This window comes from Giraffa tippelskirchi, chromosome 5, assembly GCF_054371585.1.
Source record: "Giraffa tippelskirchi isolate mGirTip1 chromosome 5, T2T-mGirTip1v1.2.pri, whole genome shotgun sequence".
NCBI classification, from domain to species: domain Eukaryota; kingdom Metazoa; phylum Chordata; class Mammalia; order Artiodactyla; family Giraffidae; genus Giraffa; species Giraffa tippelskirchi.
Window position 1 is genome coordinate 6,749,723 of NC_137279.1, and position 24,497 is coordinate 6,774,219.

Here is a 24,497-nt window from a genome sequence, read left to right on the forward strand (position 1 = left end):
ATAATATTAATGTGGAACCTGCTCACTTTATTGCCTCACTCCCTTCACAGCTCATTGACTAACCAGATGCCAAGCATCCATCCCCTTGACTATGTGTGTGTGTGTGTGTTTCATCATGGAGGACGCATAATCCATTCCATCCAACATTCCTCATTGCGGTTTTTCCTATCAATTGTTTCCTTATGGTTCACAGCATATGGACAGTTGATTCTGTCATCAATCCTCAGTGGGCCATTTGTGTCCTTGATAATAATAACAGCATTAATGGATGTGTTCCCATTTCAGGATACATCATTATCTTGAGCTAATTTAATTAAAGTGCTCTACAGCCTCGTATCCTGGCCTCCTCTTTTCCATCATGCTGTTCTCCCACACCCCCAAAGAATGTGTTCCTGAGCCAATGAGGCTCATTTTTTACCCCTGAGAAGCCTGGAGGGTCCTTGGGTGAGAGTTCAAGGACAGCAGAATTGGTTAATGGGAGGGGGTTCCTAGGGGAAGACGGAAAAGACTGTGGAATAAAGATGGCTTTTGTCAAGAGTTCCATGGTCTCATAACATGAGCACAGAGATTCAAACCACGGCACTGCCACCTACAAGCTTTCTGAACTTGGAAAATTTTGCTTCTTTTACTTGGAATGTCCTCATCTATAAAAGGGGCACACAGAATAGGCTTCTTTTATGACTCTTTCGGAGAATTAATAAAAAATACATGTGTCCCTAGCACATGGGTTGGTACTTCATTAATATTAGTTCCTTCAATTTCTTCTTGTTTTTCAACTTGAGTTTCTTCAGCGGCTGCTGTTAATATATATTGCAGGTGTGTACTGCTCTAACAAAAGGTGTACTTCTAAATAAAGGGTGTAAATTAGGGTGGAGAAATGAGTCATATTTTAAATGTAGTGCAGAGTACACTTTTTAAAGTTCTCTTGTACTGCATTCTTTTGTAGAGCAAAATCTCCCCCCCTCCACCCCCAAACTTAATGAGTGTGCATAAAGAAACAGATTGCCATTCAAGGGCTTCTCTATACCTAAGCTATAGGCTTCCTCTGCTATGTGGTACTGAAATAATAAAAATGTCACTGAGTAACATTGTCTACTGAGAGTTGACCATTTATTTTGTGCTAGTGATTCTCACATCCTCTGTAAAATAGATGCCATATTATCACCTGTTACAGAGGTGGAAATTGAGACATAAAAAGGTTGCACAACATGTTCAAGGTCACATAGCGAGTGGCAAGCGCAGATTTAGATACAGACTGACTCTCCTGAGTCAGAGGAAGGGGTTCACTTTAATGGGAACCAAAATGGAAGCCTTGAAAAATCTACCCTCCCCTAACCAAGACTTCTTAAGAACCTAAGTTGTACTCTCAATACTTCCTTTGACTGTCGTTGCAGTTAAGATGGGACTGTGGCTGAAGTCCACCATCTGGGACTCCCCATCCTGTCAGAGGTACGAGATAGATGGAATTCTAGATCTCATTTTAAAACAGCTTAATTCCTTGAGGTCTTCCTCAAGACCAACAGAGAACAGTGCCCAGCAGCAGCTGACCCTGGAGTGTGGAGCTTCTTCAAAGGGAAAGAGGTGCTAGCCACACAGGAGGCATGATCTCAGCTGCTGTGGTCTTTAGAACAAGCAGATGACTCCTCCTTACCCTAAGCCTTTTGGATAAAATAAAATACCCCAGAGTCTTGGCAAGGAATTGAACAATTTTTTTAAAGGAATCATCAAAAGGAGGAGAGCAGAAGGGGTAGGATTTTTCAAGGTTTGAAGAATGGCTTAAGCTTGAGTTATGCTGTGCCAGCTATGTTTTCAAATCCTGCTTCTGCCACTGGCCTTTTCCCAGGAAAACAGACAGATAAAGATGGGGATATGAGAGGAAGTCTTCCCTCTGGGGCTCAAACAGAGGGAAAGCTCTATGATACTCACAACCCCTAGGAATTTCAGATTTCCCATTAGTCGTTTATTTACTTAGGTAGGTGCTAGAACTTCACTGCTGACCAGGAAGTTGAAAGTTGATTGAGGACTAGACTCTGTATCCTCTCCTGGGGACTCTTAAGTCACTAAAGTGGGTTCTCCAAGCATTTATAATGCTGTGCAACCTGATAACTCTTTGCAACTCCCTTGGCTCCGTAATGCCCTGGGGTTGGTTCTTATCTCACACTCTTCTTTGAAAATGATGTTCATGTCCTTTGAAGTAGAGAGTAGGGATGTGTCACTCTGAGTGACAAGAAAAATAAAGAGACCTCTGCTCTTTGGATGGATCCTAGTGTAAATGACTTTATAAAGATAAAACCCATCTACTCTTTTTTGGTGGGAGGTTAAATTTGTGGTAACAGGGATATACTTACAAAGATGAATTTTTAAGAACCATGCTGACTAGCTAGGTGAATTTGGATGTGTTCTAGTTTCTGTTTCCAGATGGGATGCAGGTATGTTGATCTGACCTATCAAGTTTTCCATGGTACTTAAGAGAAATGAAAACCAAGATTGGCGCTTGTACAACACTGGAGGTGAGAGCGTTTTAAAATTCCGCACCCAGACATTCTCTCCTGTCCAGTCCTATTGAAAATATCCAGCATGACATTCAGTACAGAATAATCAAAAATCAGACTCCTAACTTCTGTCCCAGAGCCCAGCTGCTCTTACTGCCATAATCGCTACAATGCATTGAGAAGTCCTTTAGGCAGCAGTGATTGCCTGCAATCTCCAGCCCGGGCCCTACTGGTAACACCACCAAGAAGTACAAGAAACTACCCGTTTCGTGGAGCGAGCTTTGACCACTAGGAAGCATCTGAGAGAGACACATGAATTCTGAAGGCCTTTCAGAAAGGCTACCAGAGGCCAAGCCACGACGGCACTTGTTACAAAGCTGAGGCCAGTTTAGCAATGCCTCCCTGCACCCTTGCCCTTCCTCCTTCCCTGTCTCCCTCCTTTTGTCTTTCCAGCTGCTTTGCCCTCACTGTTGTCTCCTTTCAAAAGTGCTCCTTAACAAAGAGCTCTTTGGGGCCTTAGCAGCCCCCAATATCCTGGGGACCCAGGCTAAAACAAATGATAAAAATTATCTACAGTGTTCATCACCAACCCCGTTCCAGTCTATTCTAGTGCTGGGACGGAATCGATACTCCATGAAACAAGCACAGTCCTTGTTCATGGAGTTTTTTCTTCTAAGTATATAACCACAAACTGAGATGAGTGCTCTGAAGAGGAATCCAGTTCTGGAGATTGCACAATAAAAGCGCTTGGTGTAGAATAAGGTCAGGGAAGGTGGCTCTGAGAGCTACTGGTGAGCAAGAGTTAAGCCGGTGCAGTTTGATAGGGAGGGAAGGAGGGGAACGTGTGTGCATGTGTGTGTGCGTGCACGTGTGTGTACGTGCATGTGTGTGTGTGTGGAATGGAAGAGTGATGTGGCTGGCATGTTTACAAAGGCTCTGTGGATGGGCGCTCAGTGGCTTTCACCCAGAAAGCCATTTTAAAAGGATAAATGGCTGGGCCTCACCATTGACCTGCTAAACCAGAGTCTTGACTAGCGCAGGGGGAGAGTCTTCTTCCTCTTGAACCTCAGCCGGGTTTGGAAAGCGCTGAATGAGGTGTGTAGGGCCTGCCCTGAATAAGGTGAAGTTTTCTTCTCCGTGCGCCCTCTTCCTGCTAGCGGAGGCCACCACCTTTCTTGTGCTTACTCTCTATTCCCCTTCCCTTCTACAGCCCCTGTCCACCCTGCGTGCATGTGCACAGACACACACACGTGTGCACACACACCCTCTGCTCATTTCTTTGCTTGTCTAGTTGGCCCCCCAGCCATGCTTCCTTCTGGCCCACTCTCCACAGCTGTGTCCCATGCGGAGGCCTTTCTTGATCTCTTTCCCAGCAAAACTGACCTGACCCATTTGTAATCCTGCAGGCTCCTGCTAGCTGCTAATCAAGAAAGTTCTCTCTAGTTACATACTGATTGCTGAACACCCTTCCAGAGAATCATAGTAATTCGCCTGTTAGAATGTGGCCCCATCTTGTGCCATAGTTTAGAAAGATATTTTCAACATTATGTTTCATTTAGTATCTCCAGCAGTATGACAAACACCGAGGAGATCACACATCATCCCTGACCAATGTTAAGTAGCAAACTTGCCACTCTCTCCCCAGGGAATACGTTTCTATCTCACACACAGGTCTGTAATCTCTTTATTAAAGCAAAGGAGTGATGGATATTGGGTTCATCTTAAGGCAAGCCTCAATGGAGCGGAGGCAAGGAGACAGGGTAACTTCAGAGGAGAAAACTTTCAGCATTGCCACATGTGGGAGGCAATATAGTATGGTGGTTAGCAGCAGCATGTTTGGGCTTTTGATTGAGATGGCTTGAGTTCCAGGCCCAGTGGTGCAAGGTATTAGTTGTGTGGGCTTGGCTCAGCTACTTAAATCTCCCAGACTCCAGGTTCCTCAATGGAAAGTTGAGTTATGAGTTACATCTCATAAAGTAGATGTAAAGATTAAATGAGCTAATGCATTGAAAGCACTTGACATAGGGCCTACCACATAGTAAGCCCACTCCATTGACTACTATTACTACTACTATTATCACTGGGCTTTCCTGTTGACTCAGATGGTAAAGAATCCACCTGCAGTGCAGGAGACCCAGGTTCGATCCCTGGGTCAGGAAGATCCCCTGGAGAAGGGAATGGCAACCCACACCGGTGTTGTTGCCTGGGAAATCCCACCGACAGAGGGGCCTAATGGGCTACATTCCACGGGGTTGCAAAGAATCAGACACTGCAGAGCGAGTAAAACTTTCACTTTCATTATTATTAGTGTACCACATGGGCAACAAGCCTTAGAGACGGCCACTGGAAAATGCAGGTGACGTGTTTCTGTTGGTGGGAGTGGGGAGATGAGGAGGAAGAGATGGGAGCAAAGGGACGCAGACTGAAGAGCTCTGGGCTCGCCCACGTGGCCTTCTTTGGAGTCCACAGGCCCAGCCAGGCCATTTCCCAGCCCCGCCAGAAGGAGTGAAAATTGAACTGTGATCTGGAGAGCTATCCGTTCTGACCATTAGTCAAACACCGGGAGCCAGTTAGACCTAATTGTCTTTGAAACATCCAAAGACCAGACACATTTTTGGAGGTCAGGCTGTGCTGCTGAGAAGGAGACAGAAATACCTGGGATGAAAATAAAAGCATAATAGGATCATAGAGTTGGTCAGAAAATTAGCTTTCGGGGTCTCCTTATGGTGGTTTCTTAATGATGTGAAACGTGATAAAGGCTTTGGCCACAATAAAGATGAGTTACTTCTTTTTCCTAGAAAAATAATGAAATTTTGGTAAACATCCCAGGTTTATCACTTAATTTTTCCCCAGCTCATGGTAGGGGGAGGGGAGTGAGGGGGAGGGACAAGCAGGGAGGAGAGAGGCATGCCCCCAGCCCCACCCGCAGTTCTAATATTCTAAGCTATTAGATTTCAATAGCCCACCCTCCAGCAACATGTGTCTCATTTCCGTGGAGAGACCAAATAGGCAATAACGGCCTCTCCGTTAGAACACTAAGGTTGTAATTCAGAACTTCTGTCAAGATGAAAGATCTTTGCTGGGATCCTCAGAGGACCCACAGCAACACTTCAACCCAGGCCCGGATAATGAAGTTTTCATTATTAAATAAAGATATTTTGGGAATGTCATAAACCATGAATCCACTCTCCTCCATTGCCCTGCCACCTTGCTGTGTTTATTTCTAACGAAAGCCTGTCATCTTTCCGAGAGCCCTAACGCCTCCAAACTTGGCATTTCTTGCCTCTCAACCCCCTAATCCCACTGTGATGCACTGAAGTTGCCATGGTGACAGAAGCGTCCTCTCCCACTGTAGACCCATAGTGGCAGGGATGGAGGAGGTGAGTCCCTGTTCCCTCTCCTCGTTTGCTCCTTCCTCCCCACCTGGTCCTGCCAACCAGTTTGAGAGACTGACTCCAGGCAGTTTTATCTCACCTCAAGGAAACACTAACATGAGCCATCACATCTGGCTGTTCTTAAATGATGGAGCAATCAATTTTTAATGTGAATTTAGTGCTAGATGGAAGCATTAGATTGCCAGTCCCAAGGAAATGACTCATCTGTTTATCCATTCGCCAAACGTTGGGGTGCATTTCCTCCAACCCACCTGCCTTAACCTGGCTCTCGTACCCACCTCAAGAAGACAACCTTAGTGGAGTCTCATGCCCACATCAGGATCGTGCCCCCTCTGTTGGTCATCTTCACAGAAGAGATGCCTCCGTTTCCCAAACCCAAGCAGCGCTGAGAAGGCTCAGAAGGCGAAGGGACCTCAGACACATCTCAGTGGGTTCTACAAGTACACAAATCCGGTTTCTGAAATTAGAAACTCATGTAGTCATCCCCAGGCTGCTGTTGAACCACACCTGATGAGATGTCTTAAAAGTTTAGGAGAAATTTTCTAGTCTGTCACAGTAAAGAAGCTCTCCTTTGCACATAACCAAATGTCTCTTAGTTGTAACTTAAGCCCATATTCAAAAGACATGAATATCTTCTTATTATAATACACCAGATTTTGTCCTTAGAAGGGGAGTATTAATACCCAGACAGGGGGTTCATTTCTACCCATATTTTTGTTTATACCCACAATCCAAACTGAAGCAATAAGTACTATCAGATTAATCAAAGAAGAATTTGTAGGTGTATTCAAAGACAAAGATCCTGACCCCATGGCTCCCAAACATATCTCTGGAGCTCCTTCCATCATGGTGTGATTTGAACTTGGACAGAGTTAGCTCTAAGATATGCAAAAACAAGCAAACAAAAATCATGTTTTCATCTCCATCGCTGAATGAGTTTTAGGAACAAAAACCACTCCTTCCTGAAAACATCTGAGAATCCAATTAATGGATTCTGTACTTTCTTTTAAGGTCCACGTAGGAGTACACAACAGTTTGAGATATTTCCTGGGGAAGAGGGCACAACAGACCACCGCACCCCATCAGCACTTGAATTAATTGAAAATAAGTTTCCCCTCCCTGCACTAAACAAATGAGGAGCTTTTTGTGTGATAACACTTACACCCATCTGTAATAGGTTGCTAAGATTCCACTAATTAAAAAAAAAAATCTCATTTGAAGATAGTTAATGGTGTCTGCATTTCTACAAAGCACTAGTTAGACTACATTTCCTTGAACTTCAGGGTCTGTGCTGATTACCACTCAATTAGTTTTGATTCAATTCACTGAAGAAAAATGTCCATTTCATTAGTGCGGAGAAATAACCATGGGACACAAAATATATTTCCCCGCATTGCTATGGCAACCAGGATGACACAGCTGAGCTCGGAATGTTAATGCCTTCTCTGAGACTGTGTTTTTAAGTCAGCATGCGGCCATTAAGACTTGTTGGGTGGGGCTGGCCGCCTGGTATCACATGGCTCCTAGAATTGGCAGCGGAAGTGTCCAAGGGACTCCCAAGAAGGCTGCTTTCTGCCACTCATCTCCCTGGCCACTCCCCTGAGGGCAGGGCATCTGGGCAGCAGCGTCCACCGATTGCTACTTTGCATGTCTCTAGGGCCCTTTTGATGTGACATGCAAGCATCCAGCTAGAAAGTGGAAAATGCAGCCCATCATCCAGACGTGTTCTCTATGTGTTGCCTATTTTGTGAATGCCTGTGACTATCGAGGTGAGGGACTGACGTCTGAGCTCTTCATTAATACGTTCCAGCCCGCCCAGGTTGGCCCACACTGAGAGTAAGGTGAGGAGCTGGGAGGTTATCCACATGCAATTCAATAAATCTGGCTGCCGACCAAGGGGAGCTTGATTCCTACCCACACTCCCCAGGCCTGTGTAAGCAAAGAATGGAAAATAGATTCCAGATTACCGAACCAAAAGAAATGAATCTGTTTATATGGGATAGGAGGCAAAAGCCCCAATATCAGTTTTCAAGAATGATAGATGTGACTATTCAGTTCAGTTCAGTCCAGTCACTCAGTCAGGTCCGACTCTTTGCAACCCCATAGACTGCAGCAAGCCAGGCTTCCCTGTCCATCACCAACTCCTGGAGCTTGCTCAAACTCAGGTCCATCGAGTTGGTGATTCCATCCAACCATCTCATCCTCTGTTGTCCCCTTCTCCTCCTGCCTTCAATCGATGTGACCGCTAGTAAGCGTGAATTAGGGCAAATGGGCTTCCCTGGTGGCTCAGACAGTAAAGAATCTGCCTGCAATTTGGGAGACCTGGGTTCAGTCCCTGGGTTGGGAAGATCCCCTGGAGGAGGGCACGGCAACCCACTCCAGTATTCTTGCCTGGAGAATCCCATGGACAGAGGAGCTTGGTGGGCTACAGTCCATGGGGTTGCAAAGAGTCAGGCACGACTGAGCGGCTAAGTACAGTAGAGGGCAGATAACCAAAATTACACGAGCACAAAAATTTTATTTGGGAGACTGAATTTTCCAGGTTAAATGGATAATTAATTATATTTTCCCTTAGGCTATGTCAACATAATCTTAGACTATCAATTAATAGTGAATGTCTGTGTCCTATGTTCAAGATTCCTTATCTTAGGATACCAAGATTAAAGACAAGTGACCAGACTCTCAAGGAACAGTTTAGCTGGTAGACAGTACACAAACTACTAATGAAAGCTACTATTTCCTCAGTGCCTGGCAGTGTACTAAGTGCTTTATATGCTTTATTTTATTCAGTCCTTACAAAAGTGCTTTGAGGAGGGTGTTAGCCCCATTTTAGAGCCAAGTGCACTAAGGCTCAAAAAAGTACCTGACTGGTCAATTACTAGTTAACTACTGTTAGTAATTAAAGGAACTGGATTCAAACACAGGTCCATCTGGCTCCACAGTTTCAACCACCGTGCACATTGCCCCTGGTGTACACATGAATAGCCAAGTGGGAAGCATTAGTGCCCAGTGAGGTTTACAACAATAAATGCCTGATTTGTAAAGAAAGCAGCAAAGTCCTGTGCATTTAATGAATTTAACTTCGCTTTTAAAATTCAGCTTCAAATGAATGGGCAAAATCAGAGCGTCCCATCTCCTCCATTAACCAGATGTTCTAAACCCACGACCACAGGGTGTGGCAGGAAGGGTACTGTGAGAGCTGCCAAAAGGCAAGGACCAGGCGCTCACTGTAACACAAGAGCAAGCACACAGTCAATTATCTCATTGTCAGAGTCCCAGTCTCCTCACCTCCGCACTAGCCCCTTGGGATCCTGTGTATCTGAGCGTCTTTGTTTTGAATCATCTTCATGTCACCATCGAAACTATTTATTAAGTTTCCGCATACATAGAGTCCTGGTCACCCCATTTATTCTTGTTCCCTTGGCATGTTTGTCATTTTCACTCTATCTGTTCACAGCTGCCTGACATGATTTTATGTCATCTTTATACATCTTCAGATGTGGCATTCAAGACACTCAGAACTCAGAGTGGGTCCCCAACCTTCTCTTTGTTTGCTTGTAGCAATACCACTGGGTCTCGGTGACAGCAGATCTTGGTTCAGGAACTGACAGAATGGTTGCCTCTTCCAAGTACAGTCCAGAGCAGAATGCAATGGCATATGTAGTTGTTTCTAATCTAAAATCATACTACAGATAAAACACGCAGTCTTATAGATTGAATTTGTTGCTAGAGCAGCCTTCATCAAAATGCATTCAAGGAAATCTGGTTCCCTTGGGATGTTAAAGTCTGTTACGAGAAAAAGGGAGAGAAGCAGGTTCTATGCTCAGTTGTGTTTTGGAGATGCTGGGTTAAACAAAGTTAATCAGGTTTCTTCACTGCAAGGATTCAGAGTTCTTAATATGCTAATGTACTGTAGAACCCTCCCTCGGAAAGGAAAGAGTAGGAACCATTATTTACAGAACCATTTTAATCCCAGAGTTTGGAGGGACTAGTGTTGCGACCACTCTGGAAATCCCCCAGGAGGGGTTAATCTAGGAGCCTAACCTGCATACCTACCCGAGGAAGTCTGGAGAATGGCACAGTCCACTGGGTCTTTTTGCTTGAAGACTCCTAAGCTTCATGGGAGAAATGTTTAAGACTTTGGGACTGACATCTGAACCCAGAAAAAGGAAACTAAGAACACCAAAAAAGTAGTGGAAAATATCTGCTTTGAAATTCCAGGAGGAGGGGCCCAGATGGGCTGGAAACTAGTCATCCTCAAGTAGGAGACAGCTAAGTGGCTCCGACCTAGCCTATTTATTAGCATTTAAAAACATTGCTGTGCAATGCTTTTTGTTTCTAGAGAAACCTCTGTATAGAATTCATTAGATATTTTGGAATACAAATGATAGAAAATTCTAATTAAACAGTTTTGAACAGTATGCACATTAATCATCTCACAGAGTAAGAAGCCCTGGCTCAAATCTTTAGAATCTTTGTGATTCCCTTAGCTCACACATTTATTGTTTCCTGGATCGCACATTATCTGCATTGATTTTTCTCTCTCTATTGGAGTAAATCACTTAAGAAGGATATGTGAGAGGTAGATTTTCCAAGTTCCTGAATGTCCCAATATACCATGTTTTACCCTCACAATTGATTAATAGTTGGCTACATCTAAATTGGAATTCTAGATTGGAAAACGTTTTTCCGTAAAATATTGAAGTTGTTTCTTCTTTGCCTGTTGGTATACCGTGTAACCCAAAGCCAGTCTAATTCTTTTCCCTTACATATGATCTGTTTTTTTTTTTTTTCCTGGATTGGTTTATCTTTTCAAAAAAATTTAGATATGACTGACATATATTAGTCTCAGGTGTACAACATCATTGTTCAATATTTGTGTATACTGTAAGATAATCACCTCAGTGAAATTAGTTAACACCCATCAGCACACAGAGAAATTTTTGTTCCTTGTGATGAGAACTTTCAAGATCTACTTTCTCAGCATCTTTCAAATATTTGAAATTTCAAATATTTCAAATATTAACTATAGTCACCATGCTGATGTGGTACATTGCATCCCAGGACTTATTCTGTAACTACAAGTTTGTACCTTTTGACCCCCTTCACTCATTGCCCACCCTTTACTCCCCACCTCTGGCAACAATCATTCTGTTCTCTGTATATATACATTTGGCTTTTTTTGTTTGTTTTCAATATAAGTGAGATCATCTGGTATTTCTATTTTTCTGTCTGACTTATTTCACTTGGCATAATGTCCTCAAGTTCCATCCATGTTATTCATGTTGTCACAAATAGTAGGTTTGCTATCTTTTCATGGCTGGAAAATATCCATTATATACACACTTATAGCATTCCATTATGTATATATGTATTCCAGTATAACTGTGGTCAGTTGCTTCAGTCCGACTCTTTGCAACCCTAGGGACTGTGGTCCACCAGGCTCCTCTGTCCGTGGGATTCTCCAGGCAAGAATACTGGAGTGGGTTGCTGTGCCCTCTTCATTCCAGTATTGTTGTTGTTCAGTTGCTCAGTCGTGTCTGACTCTTTGTGACCCCATGGACTGCAGCATGCCAGGCTTCCCTGTCCTTCACCATCTTCCAGAGATTGTTCAAACTCATGTCCATTGAGTCGATGATGCCATTTCAGTTATACATTCCAGTATAACTACATATATGTAATATTCCATGTATATATAACATTTTCTTTATCCATTCACCTATTTAGAGTCACTTAGCTTGCTTCCATGTCTTGGCTATTGTGAATAACGCTGCAGTGAACGTAGGGGTGCCTATATTTCTTTGAAAGTTATTTCCTTCAGATAAATACCCAGAAATGGAATTGATGGATTATATGGCAGTTCTATTTTTAATTGTTTGAGGAATCTCCATAGTGTTTTCCACAGTGGCTGCACCAATTAACATTCCTACCCAAAGTGTACCAGTGTTATTCAGTTGTTATTTTTTGTCCTTTTGATAATAGCCATTCTAATAGACGTAAGGGAATCTTTAAGCTTAATCTTCTGAAATTTTACAACTATGTATCTAAATTTGGGCTTCTTCAGGCCTCATTGATCCCTTTCAATCTGAAAATAAATTCAATCTCTAGTTTTGTAAACTTTCTTTTCTAGTGCATTATTGATAATTTTCTCTCCTTAGTTTTCTATATTATCTCTTCCTGAAATTCTTTTTAATACTTAGAACTTCTGGATCAATTCCTTATGTCACCTGTATTTTCTTACATTTTTCTTTTTCCCTCCCTAATTGTTCTAAATTCTAGGAGATGTATTCAACTTATCTTTCCACTGTCCTGCTGATATTTTTTCTTTTATTCAATCTTGTCTGTTGTATTCCGTAGGGCAGCACTGTCTGCTGCTCTAATAAATAAACCCCAATGTCTTGTAAAGCATGGGAAATACAGTCACTGATGCTATATCAACCTTGTGTGGTGACGGATGATAATTAGATCTATGTTGGCGATCCTTTCATAAGACATGTAAATGTCGAATCACTGTGTAGTGCTCCTGAAACTAATATAACATTGTACATCAATTGTACTTCCACTAAAATAAGTAAACACCACCAAATTCAGTGGCTTACCACAATAAACCTTTTCTTCATTCATGTCCCTTTTTAAACACAGAAGCTCCCTGTTCATCAGGCAGTTCCTCCACATAGGAAGATTCAAGGGTCTTGACTCCTTCCTTAGCCAGGCTCACACATCACTCAAGACAGCACAGCCCTCTGTATACAGCAAAGAAGGGACAAAAGCAAGGGCAGCTGATTCTCAACAGGCTTGATGTGCAAATGTCACACTGCACTTCTTATATTCCATTGGTGAAATAGTGACCTGGTCTCACCTAGGTGCAATTTGAAGGGAACTATAAAATGTAGTTCCTAGTTAAACACCTGCTTCCCACAATAAGTGCCTATTTTTGAAGGAGCATAAGTTTTGTGCTTAGCTGATGACCATTAAGAATCTTTTTTGCAACAATCATATTTTTTTTTTATTTCCATGAGATCAATCGCATCTCCTAATTGTTCCTTTCACAGAGCACAGCTTTGCCTTCTGTTCACATTTTTCCCGTGGAATCAGCTATTCTTCATTATTTTGGCTGTTCTCATTTATTCCCTTGTTTCCTTCTTGCTCTGGTAATCACTGTTAAGTTTTTACATTAAAGAACTGAGTAGAAGGCTGATTACTCTAAATAGATGGATTTCACTTACTGCAAGTTTACAGGCATTGTTCGTTCAGCATGCCTCTTTCTTGACAGGCTGACCTTTGCTTATGGGTCACCTTTTCCACCAGCGGGTTCACTTTGGGCTCTGTGGCATTAGAATGGAAGAGTCCCACAGACATAGAAGACTGACTTGTGGTTGCCAAGGGGGCGGGTGGGAGAGGGGTGGATCGGAGGTCTGGAGTTAACAGATGCAAACTATTGTATAGAGGATGGACAAATAACCAAGTCCTACTGTATAGCACAAGGAACAATATACAACATCCTGGGATAAACCATACTGGAAAAGAATGTAAAAAGAAGGTATGTATTTGTATAACTGAATCACTTTTCTGTGCAGCAGAAATTAGCACAACATTATAAATCAATTATATTTCACTAAAAAACAAGGAAGAGTCAGCAGCCCTTGGATTGCAAGCTCTACGGGTGCCAGAAAAAGACAGTCGCTACTCTGGGCCACCACTCTCAATCAAGAAGTCTTGGCTGCCCCAGAAAGTTCATCTTTAGAAAAGAAAAATCTGGATGTTTCCCTAGAGAGTAATACCAGCTTGCCTGTCATTCTGTGAATAGGAAAGAGGATCAACAAGGACCTACTGTAAAGCACAGGGAACTCTGCTCAGTACTCTGTAATAACCAATATGGGAAAAGAATCTGAAAGAGAACAGATACATGTATGAAGGTGAAAGTCGCTCAGTCGTGTCCGACTCTTTGCGACCACATGGACTATAGAGTCCATGGTGTTCTCTAGGCCAGAATACTGGAGTGGGTAGCCTTTCCCTTCTCCAGGAGATCTTCCCAACCCAGGGATCAAACCCAGGTCTCCTACATTGCAGGTGGATTCTTTACCAGCTGAGCCACAAGGGAAGCCCAAGAATACTGGAGTGGGTAGCCTATCACTTCTCCAGCAGATCTTTGCCACCCAGGAATTGGGGTCTCCTGCATTGCAGGCAGATTCTTTACCAACTGAGCCATCAGGGAAGCCTAGATATATGTATATGTATAACTCAATCACTTTGCTATCCACCTGAAACTAACACAACATTGCAACTCAACTCTACTCCAATGTAAGATAAATATTTATTTGAAAGTACAAAAACATTTTAAGTAAGAAATACAGAAATTTTTAAAAGCTCTTGGCTATATTTAGCCAAGACAAATATAGGTAGGTATGAAATTATAAAATCTTCAAAATAGCAAGAAGAAAAAAAAGAAAGAGGATGAAGGAGGCTGGCATAGCATCCTGCAAATAAATCTTGGATTAACCTTTGTTTCAGCAATTACTCTCCCCACTGCCCTCCTTGCTTACCAACACAGAGCTGCAACCAGGTCCAAGTTCTAGCCGGCAGGCCAAGCTCACCTGCACTGCAGCCTCGTCCAACAAATGATCAAGTCTGAACAGCTTCCCCCACTGGTCCATCGGTTAGCATGCTTCCACCCATCACGTGTGATGGGCTGAAGTCTCTCAGCTGGTGAAGCTAGCAGCGATCGCCACCTTACTTTTGCTATTAGGTGTTCACTGTTTTTCGGAGAAGGCAATGGCACCCCACTCCAGTACTCTTGCCTGGAAAATCCCATGGGTGGAGGAGCCTGGTAGGCTGCAGACCCATGGGGTCGCTAGGAGTTGGACATGACTGAGCGACTTCACTTTCACTTTTCCCTTTCATGCACTGGAGAAGGAAATGGCAACCCACTCCAGTATTCTTGCCTGGAGAATCCCAGGGATGGCGGAGCCTGGTGGGCTACCGTCTATGGGGTCGCACAGAGTCGGACACGACTGAAGCGATTTAGCAGCAGTAGCAGCAGCAGTTCACTGTTTTTATACTTCTAAGCTATAATTTTGATGAGATCTTATGAGGGGAAAGGTCTCAGTTTGCCATCTTAAGCAAGATGAGAAAAAAACTCATAAATGTCCCTTGGACCAAGTTTATGGGAAAGGAGGGCTATAAAAAAAAAAAAATTAAAAGCAGCAGCTGACAGGACTTTAAAAGAACTTCGCTCAGCTTTTGGCGAAAATTGTCTCTCAATTTACACAGCCTGGTCGATATGTTTATGCATTCTTTCATTTTTTTTCATATATTAGAGTTTATTCTCTACCACAGGCTGTGCCAGATACCAGGGCAAGACCATAAACAACATGGCCTTCCCGTACGTCTCTTCCAAAACCTTAGAATTTGTGGGAGGAACTAGCATTTGAAACTTAAAATTTAGATTTGCTTTCACTATTAGAAGAAGTCCAGGGCATTACGGAAGCGCTTAAACAAGGCACTGCTGAGAGAGGAGCCTGACCTGCCCAGGTCAGCACGTGAGGCAGGTGGTAGGATGTTCCAAAAGAGAGCAACAGCGTGTCAGAAGAGACTCCCACCGCACGTATGAATAGCTTCATATGTGACTATTGTCTGTGCTTGCAATGTCCTCCCGTCCAGCACTCCCAGTTCACCAAGTGTGGCAAAACCTTCAATTCAAGCCTTCCTCCACTCTTGGAAGGGCTCATGGAACGTTCCCCACAGACCCAGGCATTTTCCTCCATTTGTTCATTATGGCTTGTATGTGCCACCCTGATAACGATGGGCACGCTCTAGAAAACGTTTGGTTCTCTCCCTGTGTCTGCCACCAGTCTAACTCCTTGAGGCCTCAACTGCTACATGCTGAATGCTGAATGCTGAATGAAGTGGCAATCTTGTCACCATATAGTGGTTGCCCTCAGTGGTACACAACCTTGATGTGACTTTGTTTCAGAGGTTGAACGTTGAATGAAGAATTTACGTGTTCACTTCTATAGGAACTTGGTCGAGGCACTTATGAAAGACAGGGCTATGGACAACTTTCCCTAAACAGCTGCTACCTACAGTAACACAAGTACAAGAAATTCTGAGGTCATGAATTAGCAGGAATCAGACAAGTGTCTATTAGGATAACTATGATAGTGTCAGATTTACCTCTCCTGTTTACCTTACCCCTGCAGGTTAACTGGACATCTGAGAAAGAATAAACTCTCTCCAGATGTGTATAAGTCCTGTGCCAATGATGTAAATTTCCTTTAGATGGGACCAAGGAGGCCGGAGAATGAGAACTGAGATTGCTTCAATCAACGAAGACAAAATTAAAAGTTCTTCTCCCTCTGTCAGTGAGTTCATAAAATATCATTTTGTTCATAAAAATTGCTTTTGCTACAATGAGTATACGTGATGTTATGACGATCCATGTCAGATGGAGGCTTGGAATAAGTGAAAAAAGATGTAAGATCCACTGCAGGGGAATAATGGGTAGGAGCCCTCGCACACATCATTCAGGCGCTAAAGAAAGATTGCATATTTACAGGAAAGTGTGAGAACACTGCCTCCTGGGTATTAAAGGGAGCACAAGCACAGCCAAGGCAGTAAACAACTGAGCGAAAAAAGTAACACAGAACTAAAGGGCAACCAAGCGAAGAGGGCTGTAACTTGAAATGACTTCTTAGGCACTGGGAGACCCTGCTCTCCTGTGGCAATGCTTGCTTCGTAATTACTGCTCACTTGTTTGGTATTCAGACCTGTATCTTAAACACACACAAAAAAACTGAGAGCCACCAGAAATTCAACTATACTTAGTTTAATATTTGCACTTTTCTGCTAACTTTTAATTTGGGTAGATTATGCATGCATGCATGCTAAGTCGCTTCAGTCGTGTCTGACTCTGCGACCCCATAGACGGCAGCCCACCAGGCTCCTCTGTCCACAGGATTCTCTAGGCAAGAATACTGGAGTGGGTTGCCATTTCCTTCTCCTTGGGTAGATTCTATGCATTTGTAAAATTTTGAACCCTTCATTTAATCACCAACACTGAATAATCACTAAAATTCCACAGCTGAAAATAATCCCTATTATTACGGTGACTTTGCACCCTAGTTTGCTTGGGACATTCCCAGATTTTATCTAATGTCCCAGATCCTGAACAGTTTAACATGTAACCTAGATTTCTCATTCTTTTTAACAAAGCAGTAAGATAAACTAAGACAAGTTTGGCAATTCCCACTTTGTACCTCTAGCTTCTGCCAGGGTCTTATCAAATATGGAGTTGTTTCATAGTAGTTAGTACAGTATGTATGTAGTTCTGTATGTAGTGAGTATACAGCATGTAGGGCTTTGATTGACATATGGTTAAATCTGAAAGATGACAGGTGATAACCAAACCTACTTTTCCTTTCAAAACATATGCACTAACACCTCTCTTTCAAGAACAGCATGTACTCACTGATAAAACAAACTAGGTTCAGATTAAGTGGTGAGGGACAGCTAACCCTCTGGTCTGGCTATACTGGGAAAGTGTTCAGCATTGCTGCCCCTGCTGGCAGGCGTGTAAACCCACAGCCAGTGCTGCGGCCAGGACCATGGCCGGTGCCACAGCCTACAAAATGCAGGATGCTACCAGGCTACCAGTCAGTAGGAATCATCAGGGATGATAGGTTTGGAACACATGAAGTCTGTGCAGGGAATACAGACTTGACTGTCCTACCACAGATCACGGAAAGAATAGCCTGAATATATTTGTCAGTGGTACTTATTATTTATTGTATGGTATAAACCTACAATTGTGTATTTACTTTATTGTTTAGTAAGGTTTGGTTTTATTTTTGTCTCTTTCAAGACAATCATCTCAAACAAGTAAATGTCTAATGAAATATTTAATGCTGAATTTCCATTTCTTAAGAAACTTGGTGATGAAAATGTCAGTTGCACAAAATTTTGGTTTACATTTATCATCTACCTGACATCACCAGAAGACACAAATACTCTGAAGCTGCATCAGCATCTGTTTCAAAAGTTAGTAATTATTTTAAAAAGACTATTTCCAAAAGAGTCAATATAACAAGTACAGCTGCAGAAGGTTCATTTACAACACTGAAAAGTATGACTTACCATTGGGATCAAATGAGTATTTTTCTAAATTAATTTCATTCTCGATTCCAAGTTTCTCCTCTATATGTATAAAAGTGAACTTATAGCTATTAAAAAAAAGTATTGGCTCCATTAGCTAGAGAACTTCACTAAGAGTTAGATGATATCAGTTTTACATTAGTGTCATGAGATTCTTCAAATAGTAATTCAGTTAAATCCAGTAATGTCTTTTAAATTCAACACATGAAATCAAGCTAAAACATTTAGAAGTTCATTCTGTCTTGATAAAATATTTTAACATTCTCATAAATGCTATTAAGATCTGGGTAAAAAGCTCAACCTTGAAGATAAAGCTATTTGTATTTGCAATGATAGTACGATACAAATTTTGGTAGGGCCCGATACTGTGGTAAAAACCATGTTCCAACTAAATCAAGAAACTTGTGTTGCAGATTTGGAATTGAAGTTCTGATTGGAATAGGTTGTAGTGCACGTATTATTCATGAATGTGTCCAAACAAGCTTTGATAATCTACTTGTCAAAATAGAGGCTGTATTTAAAGTCAGCCAAATTATAAACTTTTGTGAAAAATTCATGCTGCATTTATTTTAAAATGTTTCAGTTGTGGCAGTGCATGCTTTTTCTCTTCACTGTCTGTCACCACCAGATTTTAGAAATGTTTTAATTTTAAAGAACTACTTTGTAGATCCATCTAAGTATCTGACAATGATGCTGAACCTTATTGTAAAGCAGTCCTCTAAATTTAGGTTGCATTTTGTTTGAAAGAAGTTGTAAATCTTTAATCAGATATTCAACTGATGGAACACCAAACAACTTCAGCTTTTGAAATGTGCAGCAAATTATAATTATCGAAAGAAAATCTTGAAACCAGAAAGATGAATTGTTACTTCATAAAAGCAAAGGAAGAAATGGATAAGCTAAATGATAAGAGACGAAAAGCATGAAATATTAAACTTTGAAGTTCTGTAATTGTACTTTGGAATATCTTCACCTCTGGGGAAAACCTTCTAATGGAGATCCCTTGGATTCTTTTTTAATGAAATACTCTGTACTGAATGGGACTATATTGAGATAGCCTTCAAATGCTGCAGATAATTTCTTGATAAGTTATACTTTGTAAACCTATCTTTTGAAGGAATGAAGGAAAAGGACGGTGCATGCAAAAATATTTAGCATAAAATATTTATATGTTTACATATTTAAAAAGAGAATTAGGAATATCTTTCATCCAGCAGAATTCACTCAGAGCTTACCAGACAGATACATGAATATCTGAGGTATTTGGGGGACTAAAAATAGTGTGGTCTACAAAAGGAAGTCAATGGAAGTTATGAACAATTTTAAATTTGTCAGTCATAAAATGTAGTTTTGAAGGATACTGCAATCAGTTTTATCTAAAAAATGATTAATAAGCCATATCCAAAATTATATTCTTCAGAAAAATACCTGTGTCATAATATTAGAGACTGACACAACCAAGAAGTTAAATATGTAGAGATATACCAAGAATAATTATTTATTTATGCTATTTTTAATATTTATATTGTCAATATAAGGAAGTTGCATTTTACTTTAATGCACATGATACACATAAATCTTATTTTTTAGAAATACTTCTATTTTTGAAAGTAATGATTGGGTAGAATTCATATCCGTCCATATAATAAGCCCATTTATATTGCAATAAATAGACATTTCAAAATGTTATATAATCTTAATTATTTTGGTACTTCCTTATATCCTTTTGATTATATACCTACCTGAGGGAAAAGTCAAAGCTATGGTTCTTCCAGTAGTCATGTATGGATGTGAGATTTGGACTATAAACAAAGCTGAGCACCGAAGAATTGATGTTTTTGAACTGTGGTATTGGAGAAGACTCTTGAGAGTCCCTTGGACTGCAAGGATATCCAACCAGTCCATTCTAAAGGAAATCAGTCCTGAGTATTCATTGGAAGGACTGATGCTGAAGCTGAAACTCCAATACTTTGGCTGCCTGATGCGAAGAACCAACTCATTGGAAAAGACCCTGATGCTGGAAAAGATTGAAGACAGGAGGAGACGAGGATGTCAGAGGATGAGACGATTGGATAGCACCACCGACGCGATGGACATGAGTTTTAGCAAGCTCCGGGAGTTGGTGATGGACAGGGAACCTGGCGTGCTGCAGTCCATGGGGTCACAAAGAGTCGGACACAACTGAGTGACTGAACTGAACTGAGGGAAAAGTCTTATTTTCCAGGGACCAACTAGTAGAAAGCTCAGAAAATAAAACAGAGACACTAGCTGCAGCCTCTTCCTAGATTTTAGACCATAAAGTCACAGAAACATATACATTTCAAGTTAGAAAGAAACTAAAAAGATAATGCAACTCAGACTTAATAAGCATCTCCCATTATTGGATCTACATAGTATTCTTGAATCTACATTTTAACTACAATAACTCTCAACTCTCTCCAAACAGGAGATCTTAGAAACTAGAGGAAGGGCACTTTCCTAGTCTAGAAGCCACAGTAACACGTGTAAACAAACTTACAGAGACTCTAGGTCTTTGCTCCAGGAGTAAGTACCTACTTCATAAAATGGACATTTTATAGTCACGTGGATTTTCTGTAAAAATGAATTCTTTAAAATACAGTCATTTATAGACTACATAAATATTTTAAATTATTTCTAAATATGGTCTTTGAGTGAAATATATTGATTATAAAATTTGGAGTCTATGAGCATGCTAAACTTTCATGAAAATCTTCCTCTGTAGATGGACAAGGAAAGAGGTAAGATGTCAGGCAAGGGATTGGCTTAAGTGAGAAGAAAATCCTGATTGGAAACTTAAAAATGGTACCAATAAGACACATTTAAATTTTCATTAAATTCGGAAATAATAGCTTTTTAAACATGTTTATAAAATTTAACAGTAAATGTAAAAATAATGGAATTAATAATTTCAGTTTCCTTTATTTGGTATCTTAAACAGTGAGATTGTTTTGCTAAACAGAACTTTTTTCTCCCTTTTTTAAAATACTCTTTTCCATTATGGTTTATCATAAGACATTGAATATAATTCCCTATGCTAGCAGGACCTTGTTGTTTATCCATTCTATACATAAAAGCTTATATCTGTTAACCCCAATCACCCTCCTCATCCTTCCCCCAACCAACCTCCTCCCCCTTCACAACCTCCACTCTGTTCTCTATGTCTGTGATTCTGTAAACAGAACTTTTTTTAAACATACTGTTTTTAGGTTTTTCTCTTCATTAGAGCATATTCTTACATGTTCATTTTCAGTTCAGTTCAGTTCAGTTCAGTCGCTCAGTCGCGTCCGACTCTCTGTGACCCCATGAATTGCAGCACGCCAGCCCTCTCTGTCCATCACCAACTCCCGGAGTCTACCCGAACCCATGTCCATCGAGTCGGTGATGCCATCCAACCATCTCATCCTCTGTCGTCCCCTTCTCCTTCCGCCCCCAATCCTACCCAGCATTAGGGTCTTTTCCAATGAGTCAACTCTTCGCATGAGGTGGCCAAAGTATTGGAGTTTCAGCTTCAACATCAGACCTTCCAAGAGGACTACTTTATCTGCAAACATGCATGTCTGGTTGCATGTTAATAAACCACTAGAAAAGATACATATTTTCAAGAGCTGTCAGAGGGTCTGAAAGGAGATTCTCCTCATTTTGAATAAAGTTGAGCTAGTTGACTATCTTCTCCAACATAGTATGGAATCAGGGGAAGCAGCTTGTCGATAGCAAAGTTTGAGCCCTTTGGAAAACAACTGTCTCCTCATAGCTAGGAATCCCACCTACAAGGAGATCTCTTGGTAAGGAAAAAAAAAAAACAACAACACCGAGTCATTTGCAGCAACACTGATGGACCTAGAGATGGTCGTACTGAGTAAAGTAAGTCAGACGGAGAGGGAGAAATATCGTATGACATCCCTTATATGTGGAATCCGAAAAGAACTGATACAAATGAACTTACAAAACAGAAAAAGACTCACAGAGTTAGAGAATGAACTTACGGTTGCCAGCGGGCCGGGGGCGGGGGGATTGCGGGAAGGGATAGTTAGGGAGTTTGAGATGGACACATAGACACTGCCATATTTAAAATACATGACCAACACGGATCTACTGTATAGAACATGGAATTCTGCTCAATGTTATGTGGCAGCCTGGATGGGGGAGGAGTTTGGAGGGGAATGGATACATGTATACATATGGCTGAGTCCCTTCACTGTTCACTTGACACCATGTTAAGAGGCTATACTCCAATACAAAATAAAAAGTTTAAATAAAAGAATCTACTGTGCACCAAATAATGTGCATGCCTGATTTTACTAATTTCTATTGAAAATAATTTAAAGATGAGGACCTTTTAGCTTAGAGAGGCTAAGTATCCAGCCCAAACTCTCGTATCTAGTAAGCAGTGGAATTAGGAGGCACGTGACCCCAGGATACACGCTCTTTTATTTCATTTCACCTCTTTCTATCTCGTGTCCTTCATGTGGCCCCATCATTCACATCTCAAGTGGAATGAGAGCTGGGTACAGTGGAACGGGAGGAAGGAGCCCACACATCTGACAGCCTTTCTGAGATTCAGCTGCCCACATTCACCAGGTGGTAAGCTCAGGGTGAGACCACGTATTATTCACCACTCGGTACCAAGCATCTCATTCTATACACACGCCGTATAGAGGCCAAGGATATTTAGAAGGACTCAATAATGGGTCAAATTTTAGTAAGCGTAATGGAAAGACTGAAACTGGATATTTTGACCCTATTTGCTAGAAAATAAACTAATGTTTCTGCTGCTTTTTACACCTATTCATATTGAATTCATCCACTCATTCAGTATATAATTTGCTGAGTTCTGGGCATTAGAGATGTAACACTGAGCAAAGTTCCTGTCCTCATGAAGACATTCTGGTAATCAAGGAATTTCACCACTAGTTTTGAATCCTCAGAGCTGCCTTGTGAAATGGATGAGGTGGGTGATTATTTGTAACCTGCTGGCTTGCTAAAATATTGCAAAAATATCTAATCCATGAAATTTCATTCAACGAAGTACATCAATGATAAAAATAATATAACCATCTGAACATGTTTTTTAATTCTAGATTCCCTTCTGTTCTCAACATAATGTGATAATTTAGTATTATTTTATTCATCAATTTTCCTACCAGTTAAACACACACACACACCCTACCATCCTAACCCAACCCCTTCCACACCCCACAGCAGTGCTCAATGAAGAATTATCACTACCGCGTCTGTTACGAGCTTATCATGTGCTGGACACCTGGGCCTTATTTTATATTATTTCTGATCTTTCCCATAACCTCAAAAAGTAATTATTTCTATCCTAGATTTACAGACGAGAAAACTGTTATTCAGGAGACAATTTCACCCAAGATCACAGAGCTAGTTAGTAGCTCCGTTCAAATCCAGATATACACCTGTCTTGGTTCTGTCAGGGTTTTTTCATGTCTTGGCTCAGAGTAGAGTTTCCCTAACTCCTTTCTCTTCTTTCTTTAACCCATTCTCTACAACTCACCAAAGTTATAGTTTGAAACACAGGTTTGATCATATAGCTACTCTTACAAAGAATGAATGGATTGTCTCAACTTTTAAGATAAAATGTGCAAACCTCAGCATAGAATACAGGGTCCTTCTTGGCTGTCCCCAGGCTTTACTTGACTCTCCCAGGCTGTCATTTTCCATGAAGCATTTATTCCCAGCACACAGCAGGCTTTCTTTGTGGCTGTTCATGCACACATTTCATCTCCACCCTATTCTTTTTCTCTCTCTAGTAGAACCCTACTCTTCCTTTCATAACTACCTCAAAGAGTTCCTTGTTTGGGAACCTTCCCTAGCTTCTGCAGAGTTTTCTCCTCCTCCAGGGATCCCCAGCATGCATGCGTGCTAAGTCACTTCAGTTATGTCTGACTCGTTGCGACCCCATGGACTGCAGCCCGCCAGACTCCTCTATCCACTGGATTCTCCAGGCAAGAATACTGGAGTGGGTTGCCATGTCCTTCTCGAGGGGATCTTCCCAACTCGGGGATCAAACCTGCATCTCTTAAGTCTCCTGCATTGGTAGGCGGGTTCTCTATCACTAGTGCCATATGGGAGACCTGGATCCCAGAGCCATCATGTTAATCAGTGGTAATCATAGAGTCACTTGTAGTGGCTCAGACAGTAAAGAATCTGCCTGCAATGTGAGAGACCGAGGTTCAATCCCTGGGTGGGGAAGATCTCCCACAGAAGGGAAGAGCAACCCACTCAAATATTCTTGCCTGGAGAATTCCATGGACAGAGAAGCCTGGTGGGCTAGAGTTCATGGGGTCGCAGAGAGTCTGCCACTAACACACTCGTCCATGGGTCCGTTTAGTTGGTATCGCCTTTGTCTAATTGTCTTCCTTCCCTTCCCCCACCCCCTCATGCTACAGGCTCCTTGAAGGCTGAGTCAAATTCTTAT

General features: G+C 41.6%; 2 long non-coding RNA genes across 2 annotated transcripts; one reads left to right on the forward strand and one right to left on the reverse strand.

The window, feature by feature from the left end:
* Positions 1–4,768: 4,768 nt before the first annotated feature.
* LOC145504564 (uncharacterized) lies at positions 4,769–7,304 on the reverse strand. The gene is made up of 3 exons (XR_014052303.1): positions 7,050–7,304; positions 6,166–6,321; positions 4,769–5,286 (listed from the first exon to the last, which is right to left on the reverse strand). It is a non-coding gene; the product is annotated as an uncharacterized LOC145504564 (long non-coding RNA).
* LOC145504563 (uncharacterized) lies at positions 6,899–16,297 on the forward strand. Its single transcript, XR_014052302.1, has 2 exons — positions 6,899–7,728; positions 16,087–16,297. It is a non-coding gene; the product is annotated as an uncharacterized LOC145504563 (long non-coding RNA).
* Positions 16,298–24,497: the final 8,200 nt, after the last annotated feature.